General features: G+C 36.0%; 1 protein-coding gene across 2 annotated transcripts in view; it reads left to right on the top strand.

Moving 5' to 3' along the window:
* The window catches only part of Wwc2 (WW and C2 domain containing 2), a 218,278-nt gene that overhangs the window by 7,490 nt on the left and 196,320 nt on the right, over positions 1 to 14,468 (top strand). The window contains exon 1 of one of the 2 annotated variants that reach the window (XM_071610510.1): positions 1,071 to 1,150. The exons of the other annotated variant lie outside the window; for it this stretch is intronic. The gene's annotated coding sequence lies outside the window, so the exon portion shown is untranslated. Of the gene's footprint in view, positions 1 to 1,070; positions 1,151 to 14,468 lie in introns of those variants that run through there. 2 annotated transcript variants of the gene reach the window in all.

Raw genomic sequence — 14,468 nt, 5'->3', positions numbered from 1 at the left:
ATGGTTTTTCTTCCAAAAAAGCCACAATAACTCCAATTTAATCATGAGAAAATTTTTCAATAAATCCCGATATAAAGGTATTCCACAAAATGTCTGATCACTAGTCCTCAAAGCTGTCAAGGTTCTCAAAAACTAGGAAAGTCTGAGAAGCTGTCACAGCCAAGAGGAGCCCAAGGAAATGCAATTACTAAATGGAGTGTAGTAACTTAGAACAGGAAAAGGTAAAAACTAAGAAAATCTGAATAAAAAATGCACTTTAGTTAATGATAATAAATCAGTATTGGTTCATTAGTTTTAATGTACCTCACTACTGGAAGGAACAGTGTGGAATTATATGGCAACTTTCTGTACTAATATTGTATTTTTCCTATGAATCTAAACCTTTAAAAATAGAAAGTTTTTTTTTTAATATAAAAAACACAAAACAGTTGGAAGTAGTTTTCTTTAGTTAAAAGTGTGACCATTGCTTCCCTTTATGCACAAGGGTTCAATCCCCAGCTCCTCAAAAAACAAAAAAAACAAACAAAAAAGTGTGACCATAGTATACAATTAGGAATTTTTTTTTTCTTTTTGGTTGTTTAATTCAAAAGCAGGGGTGGGCAAACTGTGGCCTAAGGGCCAAATCCTGGCCTGAAGACCTCTTTTTGCATAGTTGTCCAGCTAAAATGGGTTTTATTTACATCATGAAACGGTTTGTAAACATATAAACAGAAACAAATGTGTGACAGAGACTGAATGTGGAGCCCACAAAGTTGAAAAATATTTACTTCTCTGTCCCTGAAAAAGTTTACCAAACTCTGATATAAAGTAAGAAGATAAAATCTTTAAAATGTTTTATGTAAATGTTTAAAAGAAATATTAACCTTTTATTATAAGATGACATGTTTCTTGATGATCTCTGATTATTCATTTATTACATAAATAATTTGAACTGTAAATACTGTATAGTATAAACATGAACAGACATGAACTCTGAGTTTAAAGAATCACAGTATTTTGTATTATTTTTCTTCCAGTGAAACACAACATGTTAATTTTTTCCTAACCAGTTCTTTTTTTTTTTTTTTTTTTTCCTGTTTGGTGGAGGCCCTTTCTATGCCTCTGATTTGGGATCCTCTTGCCTCAACCTCCTGAGCTGCTGAAATTACAGGTGTGTGCCACTGTGTCTGTCTAAACACATTTTTTGAAATTGCTGGGCCTTATAGTCTTTGGTCTGTTATCCTTAAAATTGAAGTGAGGTCATGGATATCAGGTGACAAGCAGCTGCCTGTGAATACCATATATCTCATATGTTGACAGGAAACCAAGGGACATCCTTGAGAACCTGCCTTTGTCATGGCAGGTGATGAAGTAGAAATTGTTTTTGTGGCGGAGCATGGTGGTGCATGCCTGTAATCCCAGTGGCTCCAAAGGCTGAGATAGGAGGATCACGAGATCAAAGCCAGCCTGAACAATTTTTTTTTTTTTTTGTAGTTGTAGACGGATAGAATGCCTTTATTTTATTGTTTATTTTTATGAAGGCTGAGGATCGAACCCAGTACCTCATGCGTGCTAGTCAAGCGCTCTACCACTGAGCTACAGCCCCAGCCCAGCCTGAACAATTTAGTGAGGCTCTAAGCAATTTAGGGAGACCCTGTCTCTAAATAAAATATAAAAAGGGCTGGGGATGTGGCTCAGTGATTGAGTGCCCCTGGGTTCAATCCCCAGTAACACCCCCCCCCCCCGCCCCCGCCCCAAAAAGTTGTTTTTGTGGTATGGAGACAGTTCAACCAATGTCTAGTCACTTAGTAAGGTTGCCAGATGCCAGGCACTGTTAGATGATCATTTTTTTTTTTCAGTTGTCGGTGAACACAGTACCTTTATTTTATTTTTATGTGGTGCTGAGGATCGAACCCAGCGCCTCACACATGCTAGGTGAGCGCTCTACCACTGAGCTACTACCCCAGCCTCTGTTAGATGATCTTTAAAACAACTTATACACAGAGACATGAGAAAAGCAGGCAAAAATTAGTTTTTGGAGGTATATAGTAGTTTGTTTACAGTTTACTATAGGAAGTATAAATATTATTATAGTATGTATTATGTTAAAAGCTTTTATGACTGGAGATACTGACTTCTTGTGGCATATTGATATGATTTATAAGATCGCAAAGTTGGTGGTGATGATCAAGCAGAAAATAATTTCATGTCTTATCCGTTACGTTTCAGAGGTGATACTTGTCACATTCAAGGGCATCCCAATGAATACTGCTTTTTTTTTTTTTTCCTCTGTAAATAATTTATCCTATATTGTTAAGCCTGGTGTCAGTAAAGAAATCATGGCTGGAAAACAGAGCATAGGCCAGCAAAGGTATGCTTTGGAAATTGAATTAAAAGGAGCAGTCTTAGGACAGCAAAGATATGCTTTGGAAATTGAATTTCACTCTCAGAGTTTATGAAGATTTAACGATATTTCCAATAGATAATTTGAACAGAGTTGTACATTAATATACTTTGGTCTCAGTGGGGGTGGAGATAGGAAATTTTAATTTTAAAGAAATGTAGATATTTAGATTTTGAAAACAGCGACTTTTAGCTAAGTACATGTCCCTGAGATTTTTGTAAAAAGTGTTGGGGTTTAGAAGGCAGAGAGGCTTCCGTTTGGTGCAGAATTTGCTCTTCTGCGCATGCAGTAGTTTTTCCTCATATGCCCTGGATTGTAGTGGTCTCCAATTCTGAATGTGAATAACAGTAATAAATGTTGACAGAGATTTGTGCTATAAATTCCTGATTAAAATTCTAACTTAGTAATAAGTCTATGGAATGTGTTATATATTTAATTAACATTTCTCAGGGCTGGGGTTGTGGCTCAGAGGTATAGCACTCGGCTGTTATGTGTGGGGCACTGGGTTTGATCCTCGGTACCACATAAAAATAAAATGAATAGATTGTGTCCACCTATAACTGGGAAATAAATATTTTAAAAAAATTTCTCCATTTTATAAGAAGATAATTTTATTAAGTGACAGTTATACTCAATAAAGTTGAAAATGTGGTAGAGTTTTTCCTGATCTTTTTCAAATTTGAAGAGCACATGTTTTCATTTAGTGTAAAACCTTTAATCTTTGCTGTTTTCCTTAGCATTATGGTCTTTAATAAAGATAAGTTAAAAATTCCAGTTTTTTCCTTGAAATTGTGACAATGAATGAATGAGTGGAATTCATTATTGTATATGGTATCACTAGGTTATCAGTTTTGTTGCCTTATTGACCTAGGTGTGATTTTTGGCGGGCAATTCTGTTCATACTATGTGTTCTTTTCCTATGCTGATTAGTAGGATGTTTGAATATGGGAGAAACAGATCATTTACTTTCTTCCCTCTTTGCCTCCTCACTTTTTTTTTTAACATAAACTTGGGGATGCTCTGCCATGCTTCCAAACCCTTTTTATTTTTTACTTTGGGACAGGGTCTGACTAAGTTGCCCAGGTTGGTCTCAAACTTGCCTTCTGCCTCAGCCTCCTGAGTGGCTGAGTTTAATGACATGTGTGCTACTGTGCCTGGCTTCCCTTCCCCTTTTCAGCTGAGTGACACAGCTAGTGATGTTTCTTATTGGACAGCATTACTATAAACTTGTGTGTAACTTGGCAAGACTGTTTAACATAACAATGCCCTGGTTTGTATTATAGATCCAAAGACTACAAAACTTGTCTGACACTCCTTTTAGTCCTGTTTTCTCCGTAAAGGTGTGCTTGTAGAATGTGTGTACATACATTCTTGAGAGATTTCCTGATGTCTCATATGTAAAGAACATCTGTGTGTCTGCATCACTAACGTTTTCATAAAATTGATTCTAAATCTGTTGAAGTGTGAGACCTGATTTGTCTGTGTACCACTCCTTTGTGCTTCTCTTTAGATTGCCTGCCCCCTTGGGGCATATACAAACACTATTCAGCCCTATGCCTAATAAATGAATTATAAACACAGGAAGGAACTTTCTTCTAAGACCCTTTATAATTTATCCATAGCCTGCTTTTACTGACTTGACCCCTTAATCAATTTACTCATTCATTCAATCAACATTTAAGCATTTATTGAAAACAGTATATGTCAAGCACACATATCTTGGGACACAGCATTAAATGAAATAGGCAAAGATACATTTTCATGATCTAGTTTGGGAAAGACAAGTTGTAAAGATGCTAGTGAAGGTGCTTTGATAGAAAACAAAGTGAAGTGATAGTAGTTTGAGTGGGAGCTACTTTTGGTTGGGTGTCAAGAAAGATCTTTTTTGAGGAAGATCTGGGGGAGGAATAGTTCAAGCCTAAGAAAAGGCCAGGAGGAAATCCTGCACTTTTCTGTATGATAGTTTCTTGGCATATGTGGCTACTTAAATTGAAACTAATCAAAATTGAATTAAGTTAGCCAGTGTGGTGGCGCAAGCTGTAATCCCAGTGACTTAGGAGGCTAAGGCAGGAGGATTGCAAGTTTGAGCCCAGCTGGGCAACTTAATAATAAGACCCTGTCTTAAAATAAAATGGCATGGAGATATAGCTCAGTGGTAAAGTACTCCTGGGTTCAATCCCCAGCCCCCCCCCCCCCCCCCCAGAAAAAAAATTCCTTCAGCGTCATTAGCCACATTTTAAGTGCTCTATAGCTACATGTGCGGATAGAAAACATTTACAGTGGTGCAGAAAGTTCTGTTCTGACTGGGCAAGGTGGCTCATGGCTGTAATCCCAGCAGTTTGGGAAGATGAGGCAGGAGGATCCTGAGTTCAAAGCCAGCCTCAGCAACTTAGTGAGGTGCTAAGCAACTCAGACCCTGTCTCTAAATAAAATACAAACTAGGGCTGTGGATGTGGCTCAGTGGTTGAGTGTCCCTGAGTTCCATCCCTGGTACCCAAAAAAAGAAAGTTTGGTTGGGCTGTGCACTCCTAAGACACTAGGCATGTTCATTGAGCTGAAAGGTAGTCATCGTTACTGTGATGCTCAGACAGGGGAGGAAAGTCTTATGAGATGAGACAGGTAAAAGAGAGGACCACGTGTGCCTTACAGACATCAATTTTTTTTTAATATTTATTTTTTGGCGTAGATGGACACAACACAATGCCTTTATTTTTATGTGGTGCTGAGGATTGAACCCGGGTCCCGCCCATGCTAGGTGAGCACTCTATCGCTGAGCCACAATCCCAGCCCCAGACATCAAAATTTTAAGGGTGTTTAGAAGCCATTAAAGTGTTTAGTTGAATGGAAGTATTATGGGGCCTCTGTGTTTGTGTATGTAAAATATTGTTTAAGAAATCACTTCTCTATGGAAAAGATGCTATTGCAGTGAGATAACCCAAATGAGAAATATTCAACTTGGACCAAAATGATGGCTTTGGCAATGGGGAGAAGTGAATAATGGATTTGGCGTTTTTTTTTTTTTTTTAAAGTGAAAGAACTTTCTCAAAATTTGGATATGTGAAGTATGAAGAAAAGAGAGAATCAAAGATTTACTGGATTACTGATGGGGAAAAACCAAGAGAGGAATATGGTTGCTTGGTATCCTGTTGGGTTGATAATCTCTAGTTCTTTTCACATTTCTAGGTCTGAGATGCCTATTAAGACATTCAAATGGAGGTACCTAGTAGATACCCCGGTATTGAGTTTGGAGGTTAGGAAAGAGCTCATAGATGGAGATACTAAATTTTGGGTATACAAAGGTAGTATTCAATGTTATGAAATAGAGTGGATTACTGGAAATGAAGAAAACAAAGGATCCCTGGACTGATTCTTGAGGCATGTCAGTTTTTTTTGGTGAAGCCTTATTTCAGCTAAGCGGGCTTAATTGTTTTTCATTGGAACATATTTTTCCCACCACTGTGGTAAAATAATAATTACGATGATGATGATGAGTACCATTTGTTAAGCCTTTACACACTGTCTCAAGCTCCATGAGGGCATGTACTGTGCCTGTCAATGTCCTGATCTGTGCATGCTTTTTTTTTTTTTTTTGTATTTTATTTAGAGACAAGATTTCACTGAGTTGCTTAGCGCCTCACTAACTTGCTGAGGCTGGCTTTGAACTGGCAATCCTCCTGCCTCAACCTCCCGAACTGCTGGGAGTACAGGTGTGCACCATCGTGCCTGGCTTCTGTGTACACTCTTAAACTTATTTATTGAACAGATGAATCCTTTGACAGATACCATTATTATCCCCCATTATTGTTTGAATGTGGTTTAAGTCTATCCTCAGAAAACTCATGTGTTGTCTTAGATGGTTTAGAGGCAGGGACTCAGAAGGGAATAACAAAGTTCTCTTCAGAGAGCTGTTATAAAGAATCAGCTTGGCTATTTTCCATCCTGTTTGGTTTCTTGTCTTGTGGTATGGTCTCTTACTCCTCCTGCACAAGCTCCCCCATTGTGGTGCCATCCACCATAGGGCCTTCATCAGAGCTGAGCAGAAGCTGGATGTCATACTCTTTTACCCCTAGAACTTTCTTTATAATAGTAGATCATCCTCAGGCATTTCTTTACTGTGAAGAAAAAGGAGCGACTATATCCCCATTGTAGGAAACTGAGGCTTTGAGATTTAGTGACTTGTCCAAGGGCACAAAGCTTAGGTGATGGCAGAACACAGCCATGTCTGTCTGACTTCAAAGCTGTGCATTTAACTACATTTTGCCTCTAATTACTCTTCAGAAGGGCCTTTGACCTTCTCTCTGGGGTTTGGGAGTTATAGCTACTCTTTAGGATTTAGATGAAGTTTCATCATTTGAACTTAGCTACACATAATCTGCCAGTGCTTTAATTCTTATACTTGGTTTTAGTATCTATATTAAAAAACTTAAAGTATACTATATAGTTTAACTCCTCAAATTAAACTACTGTTTTTTTCAGAGTTTATTTTTAATCTTCTAAAATGAGTTGGTATGATCCATCTGGTTAAATCATGTACAATATTATTTATTTATGCCCCCTCACAGGACACATAGCATGGTGTTTTATGTGTACTAGTTGTGCAAATAAAGTCTAATTTGATTCTGTCACTTCTGCCTTATTCCAGTGCTTAATGTTCTTTCAGAGGCAGAAATCTAATATACTATAAATCCTCTTTATCCCTGTCCTCTGGTTCTAAAACCACTTTGACCTTGTACCATAACTTCTTCCTAATCCAGGCTTCCCTGGAACCGTCCCCTGCCCAGTGTATCACCTACAGCACCGTACCTTGCCTCCCATCCTCAGGACCACCCTCTTTTGAGGATGGATGAACTGATTATAAAGGATGAGAATTTCTGTGATAAAGCCGAGTCCCAGCTTTTCCTATGCTTTTCAGTGGTTTTTTTTTTTTTTTCCATTGACTTTAATCCTCATGGGTGATCTGTTGGCTGAAAAAGTCTTGGTTTTTACTACAGATGTGTAAATTATAGACCTTAATTGGGATTCTTTATTACTTAGACTCTTACAGAGCCTAAATCTTGAAAGATATCTCAGTAAGTTGCCCATTATAATTTTCCTTAAACTGATCAGATTTGGATTCAGAGTAAAAAGAGCCTTTATAAAGAAGTGATAGAAACTGAGTATGGTGTGTTTTTGTTTGATTTACTTAGGACACGAAGCTTACCTGGATATATATAAGCATCCACTTAAAAGGATGGTTGAAGAGGAATGATTTAATTTGTGCATCCCTTATTCCTGACAGAGGTTATTACACTTTTTTTTGTTTGTTTTTGTCGTAGCTGAATGATGTATTTTATCTGATTCTTTTTAGGCATCTGGTTTTCATACCTTTCTACTTTTGACTTTGAGATCCAAGTTTGTGAATTTTAATTAAATGCCTAGATTATGCATGTGAAAAATCTTTTGTTCCTGTGTTGCTATGAGCAACAGTTGTTAAAGTTTACCTTTTTTTTTTTTAATTAAAGGAAGTGTAGACAAATAAGTGCATTTTAACAGGTTAAAAAAGTCAACATTTAGTGTTGTGAGTGTTCTACCTATAACATAAATTGCTCCTTGACCATAATTATGGTGAAGGAAGAATGCAGTAGAAGTGAATAATCATTGGACACATTGACAAAACATTCCTTAAATACTATTCAAATGAGGAGACTTTGTAGGGCTGCAGTGGAGTAGCCAAGCGTTGAGTCCTTTTAGCCACTTGTCTGACTAGGTTTACTGTTGTGGCCAAAAAAGAAGCTTGTGCAGTGGTTTGCATAGAAAGGCCATGAGTTACCAGAAACTTTTTTCTTCAAAAAAGACCTTCTCTTTTTCTCACACAATCCTATTTCATTCTTAAAGACTTCTTTTGTCCTCCCGTTTTTTTTTCTTTGCTCCCCCCCCACTGTAGTCTAAATTTTACTGACTGCTGGTGATTGCTTAGACTTGTTATTTGATTCTATTGTGTGATTTTTGATTATACTCCTTTGTGCTATTTAAACTAACAGTGTTTACCTAAATTAGTGGTGGTTGTGAAGGTCACAGGTTGGCCCATTTGAATGAAAATCAAGAGCATTGCCCTGGTTCTGAGGTTGAGATCTGCTTTCCTGATATCCATGAATTCTCTCCCCAGAAGCCACTGGGAATTTGGCTGGACTATGGAAGCCAGCTCCTCAGTTGAAGTCATGGGTTCTGGGAATGGCAGGGTTCAGGGATTTATAGTGATAATGTAATTAATTCTCCCTCTGAGAATTCAGAACTCAGTGAAGAGATGCCCTTTGTCCTCTTCCTGCATTCTTGTCTCTTCCTCTGCTCACTATTGAGAACAAACCCTGAGGCACCAGTCTTTTACAGAGTTTACAAGAAGAAAATATAACTTTCCTTAAGATTCTGGAAGGGCCTGCTGAGCTTTCCACCTTCGGAAGAGGGGGTGTCAGACATTTCCTCACATTTGCTTCTCTGCATAACCATGAACTTTGCCCACGTATATTGTAAAACCATTATTTTTTTAAAAAAAGTCTTATTAATTTTGAAAATTTAGATTTATATTTTCATTACGATGTCACTTTTAAAAATACAGATATAATTTTAGGATGTCAATTCTGGTATGTGAATTGGAGACTTAATTAAGATGAGTATGTAGTATTTGTGATGGATATTCATTTAACCCCATTAAGGAAAAATTTCTAAGTGTAAATCATAGAAGGCCAAGTCTTTTATGTAGTTAATTCACTTACTTTCTGCTGTTTTTAATTCTTGTTCTAGGGTCAGTCTTTAATCTCTGAATTCTTTATTTCAGTATATACCTATCGTGATAATTACATGATTCTTTTTTTTTATATCTTTATTTTATTTATTTGTTTTTATGTGGGGTTGAGGATCAAACCTAGTGCCTCACACGTGCAAGGCACACTCTTCTACCACCTAAGCTACAACCTCAGCCCCTGCGTGATTCTTGAACAATCCATCGAATGAACTTAAATTTGTTTGTGGATGAGTTTTAAGGAAAGCCTCAGTGGGAACAAATTATTGAAACACCTGGTTTCATCAAAATATCAGAAGTGATGTCCTAGCTTGTAGAGATAAAAAGTTATCTTTACAAGTATAACAAGGATGTTTTTGGTAATTTGTGATCTGGTCACTAAATTAATCAATAATTTGGAGATTAAAAACAGGAAAGCTGTTTTTTCTTTCCTAGGCAAATGAGGAATCCATTAGTTGGAAAATAAGTTATTTGAGATTTCAGGGTCAGCTGCATGAAAACACACACACACACACACACCCACACCACATTTTATTGGAAAACACTTATATTTATGTTAAATAAATAATTCATGGCACATAGAATGAAATAGTATGAATAGATACAAAGAAAGACAGGTATTGAGATACAAAGATCTGTATTATAGTTTTAATTGGGTTAAAATAAATGGTCAAACTCATATATTCTGATATTTGTGAACTACAACCATTGAACAAGGAATCTTTATTAGTGGTTACTTCTGGGGAGAGAAGGAATGCAGATTGGGAAAGACTTGAATTTTCTGTAATTAGTTCGTGGGCCACTTGAAATGATTATGTGCATAAATATACTGTTTAACAAATCATAATTTAAATAAATCCCCTTTACAGAGAAGAAAAAGTTCAAATAGTTCAAATTTGTAACTTATACTCATTCCCTAAATTTTCATTGATGTTTAATATTACCTTGTCTGCATTTTCTTGGAAATTCTCTTAATTCCTTTGGTAGGTGGATGTGAACATATAAAACACTTTATTTTGCCTGGTGGAGTCTCATGCATGCTAGGCTAACACTCTACTACTGAGCTACATTCCCAACCCCTAAAACACATTTTAAAAAGTAACATTGTGAAGCAAAAAAGAAAATTGTTGATAGGTGTAATATTGTAATATTTTGTGATGATTGTAGCTTTAATGTAGAGGTACATAGATGTCTATGATTTTTTAGTGTCAATGGAGAAAATATCTCTACTATCTATGTCTTTAGTTTCACCAGGTAAAATAATTATTAGCATTATGTGGCTGTTCAGTTAAAAATTAGTAAAGAACCTAAAACATTTTATGTAGTGATCATCATCTAAACTCAAAATATCTTGCTTCTTTCAGTGAAAACTATTTTCTAAGGCAGGTGCTGGCGCACTACGGCCTGGGGCCACGTTCTCTCATGTTTGTTTTTATTATGGCCTGTGACCTAACCATGGCTTTTATATTTTTATTTAGTTGGAAAAAATCATATTTTGAGTTGTGAAAATTATATATGAAGTTCAAATTTTAGTGTTCACAAATGAAGTTTTATTGGAACATAGCCATGCCCATTCATTTATATGCTGTCTGTTTTCACATTATAATGGCAGAGTTGAGTAGAAAGAGAGTATATGTACCGCAACAGCTAACATATTTAGCTTTTTAAAGGAAAACTTTGCCCTTTGTTTGAATAAGGTGATATTAAAAAAGAATTCATTGCTTTGTGGAAAACTGTCGTTTGCATTGAGCTTTTTTGACAAATTATTTAACCTAAAAACTTGGTCTGACTCTAGCCAGCATACAATATGTGTGAGAGTTGGCTTTCAGTTTTTTGAGTTTAACTACTTTAAATGCCTCATAAAAGTGGAATGATGCAATATTTGTCTTTTCTGGACTCATTTATGTCACTTAAGTAATGTCCAGTGTACATCCATGTTGTAGCATATGATAGTATTTCTTTCTTTTATAAGGAGAAATAGTATTCTGTGTGTATGTGTACCATATTTTGTTTATCCATTCAGCTGTCAATGGACACTTAGATTACTCTTACCTCTTGGATATTAATAGTGAATGAGCTTGAATATGTAAATATCTCTTCCAGGTGTTGCTTTTATTTTATTACTTTATATATTTTTTGGTACTGGGAATTGAATCCAGAGCCCTTAAACATTGAGCCACATCCCCAGCCCTTTTAAACATATTTTTCTAGAGACAGAGTCTAGCTGAGTTGTTTAGGGACTTGCTAAATTGCTGAGGCTGGCTTTGAACTTTTGATCCCCCTGCCTCAGCCTCCTGAGTTGCTGGGATTACAGGTGTGTGCCAATGCGCCCTTCTCTTGGTTTTATTTCTTTTGAATAAATACCCAGGAGTAGGATTGCTGGATCATATTTTTAATTTTTGAGGAACTGCTATTTTGCTTCCCGCGGTGGCCGCAGAATTATACATTTCTACTAACAGTGTACAAGGGTTCCAGTTTCTTCATATCCTCTCTGACACTTGTTATTTTTTGTTGATAGTGGCTATCCTAATGGGCAAAGTGATATTTCATTATAGTTTTGATTTGCATTACTTTGATTAGTGACTTCAAGGATCTTTTCTTTGTGCTTATTGGACATTTATATAACTTTGGAGAAATGTTTATTCAAGTCCTTTGCCCATTTTTGTTTTATTTTGAGGTGTGGGGGATTGAACTCAGGGCCTCACATGTGCTAGGTAAGTGCTCTACCACTGTTCTATATTACATCCCTAACCCTTTTTCTTTTTTTATTTTGAAACAGGGTCTCCCTACATTCAGACTGGTCTCTATAACTTGTGGTCCTCTTGCCTCAAGCTCCTGGGATTAACAGGTGTATGTCACCAGCCAGGCTTTTTGCCTTTTTAAAATTGGATTGTTTTTTTGTTTTCAAGTGGTAGGAGTTCTTTGTATACTCTGGATATTATTCCCTTAGCAGATATAAGTAAATACTTTTTCTCTTCTTTAAATTGCCTTTTCACTCTCTTGATTGTTTGCTTTAGCTGTGTAGTTTTTAAGTTTGATGTAGTGCCATTTGTCTTATTTGCTTTTGCTGCCTATGTTTTTGGAGTCATATCCAAGAAATTATCACCAAATCCAATATCATAAAACTTTTCCTTGTTTTCTTCAAGGAGTCTTATATTTTCAGGTGTTGGATTTAGGTCTTTTTTTGAGTTAATTTTTGAATGTGGTATAAGGGAAGGGTTCATCTTCATTCTTTCAAGTATGGGTAACCAGTTTTCTCATTACCAGTTGTTAAAGAGACTGACTTTTGCCCATTGTGTAGCCTTGTCATCCTTATCAAAAATCATTTGACTCTCTGGGCTTATATCTGGGTTCTTTTCTGTTCCAAGGTCTATATGTCTGTTTTTATGTCAGAGCAGATTTGCAGGATAACATTATTTCTATAGATGAGAAAACTGAAGTTCAACTAGAAGGTAAAAGGCCAGAATTTGACTATAGACTTTCAATTTGTCCACAATGTTAAGTTAGTTTGTTACTTTTCAGAAATCAAAGGTCATTAATATTTCTCCAATATGAGATATATATACTTTTGTGAATGACTGTGTGTATATGAGTAAATATGTAATTTTTCTGTCATTCCTGTTAAATTATAAATTCATTGAAAATTGGAATGAAATTATTTTGTGTGTTTCCCAGCACTGTCACCTGAGGGCTAACTAAGGGTTGGTATACATCTGTGTGATGACCTTTACATTATCTAATATTCATAATAATTTATAGAACTATACATAATTTATCTTATATAGTGTATACTACGAGCCAGGCACTCTTCTAGGCACTCATTTAATTCTTATTACAACATCTTGAGGTACATGTATTCGCTTTAGTTAGCCTCCTAATTTCGTTTGCATTTTTATTCATTTATATAAAAGGTTCTGTTCCCTGAACTGTTTTTGCTGTCTTTCCTGGACTTTGCAGCTCTACTTTTATCCAGGTCCTCAGTCTTTAAGGGCAAAATATAAGTTCTTTCTTCATCATCCTGAGAGGTGGCAGATGTTTGATCATTCTCAACTAGCATTTTTTTCCCTTTAAAGGATTTTTAAATTTTTCTTATTTTTGAATAGGTAATACATGTACATGTTACGAAGTTCACATGAACAAAAAGATACTGTTATGATTTGATATGGTTTAAGTGTGTCTCCCAATGGTTCATATGTTGGAGCGTTGGTCCCTAGTAAGGGCAATATTAAGGAGTGGTGGGACCTTTAAGAGATGGGTGTAGTGAGAGATCCTTAGGACATGTGTGTGCTGCCCTCAGAAGGGATTAGGGTAGTTCTTGTGTGTACCCTTAGTTCTTACCAAAGCAAATTATAAATTCCTAAGCCTGGTCCCTGAATTGTTCTATGGCTTCCTGTCTGGCTTGTTATTTGTCTCTTGTGCAGGCTCCTGCTATTGTAATTCTCTCCCCCATGGAAACCTCATTAGAGCTGGAGGTGATGCCTTTGAACTTCTAGAACTGTGAGCTATATAAACCTTTTCTCCTTTATAAAGCTACCGGCCTCAGGTATTTCATCATATTAACAAAAATGGACTAATACAAATACTTAGTAAAAGTTGGTCTATGTTCCTTTCCCTTTAGTACTCCATTTGTCTTCCGAAAATCAGACATCTATACCTTTTTCTTGTATATTCTTCCAGAGATATTTTCTCCATATACAAACCTACAGATGCATATGGATGTTTCTACATACATCTTAGCTTTTTAGTTTTTGATACAGTTGTAATTCTGTTTTGCACCTTGACATTTTGTTCTTCTTAGTCTTAGAAATTAGTTGCATTGTTCATAGGTCAGCCTCTTAATAGTCTTTCTTTTCTAGTGTACTGAGTTTTTTAGAATACCATTTTCTCATTTTTGAACATTTAAGCACCTCCCACTTTCTGTTTACCTTTCTGTTACAAATGTTTTGCTTATACTAACGTGCATGAGTCTCTTCAATGTAAATAAATTCCTAGAAGTGAAAAGACTGAACCAGAAGATGCATGTTTTAAATTTTGATATGTTGTTTCAAAGTGCTTTCCTTGTAAGTTGTACCTATTGATAATCATATGAATTAGTGCCTGTTTCCAACACCTTTGGCAAGCATTATGTTTTGAAATATTTGATATTTATTACTAATAAAAGAAATACAAATGAATACTACCAAAATAGCATTTTCATCTATTATGAGAAATGAGGGGGGTTGAACATTTTTTCACTTGTTAAGAAGCCATTTTATTTTTCCTTTTGTGTGAAGCAGATTTCATATTTTTTTGTTCTTTATTTTTGTTGTT

Source organism: Marmota flaviventris, chromosome 3, assembly GCF_047511675.1.
Source record: "Marmota flaviventris isolate mMarFla1 chromosome 3, mMarFla1.hap1, whole genome shotgun sequence".
Classification (NCBI taxonomy): domain Eukaryota; kingdom Metazoa; phylum Chordata; class Mammalia; order Rodentia; family Sciuridae; genus Marmota; species Marmota flaviventris.
Note: the sequence above shows the minus strand (reverse complement) of the source record. Positions and strands in the feature narration are given on the sequence as shown.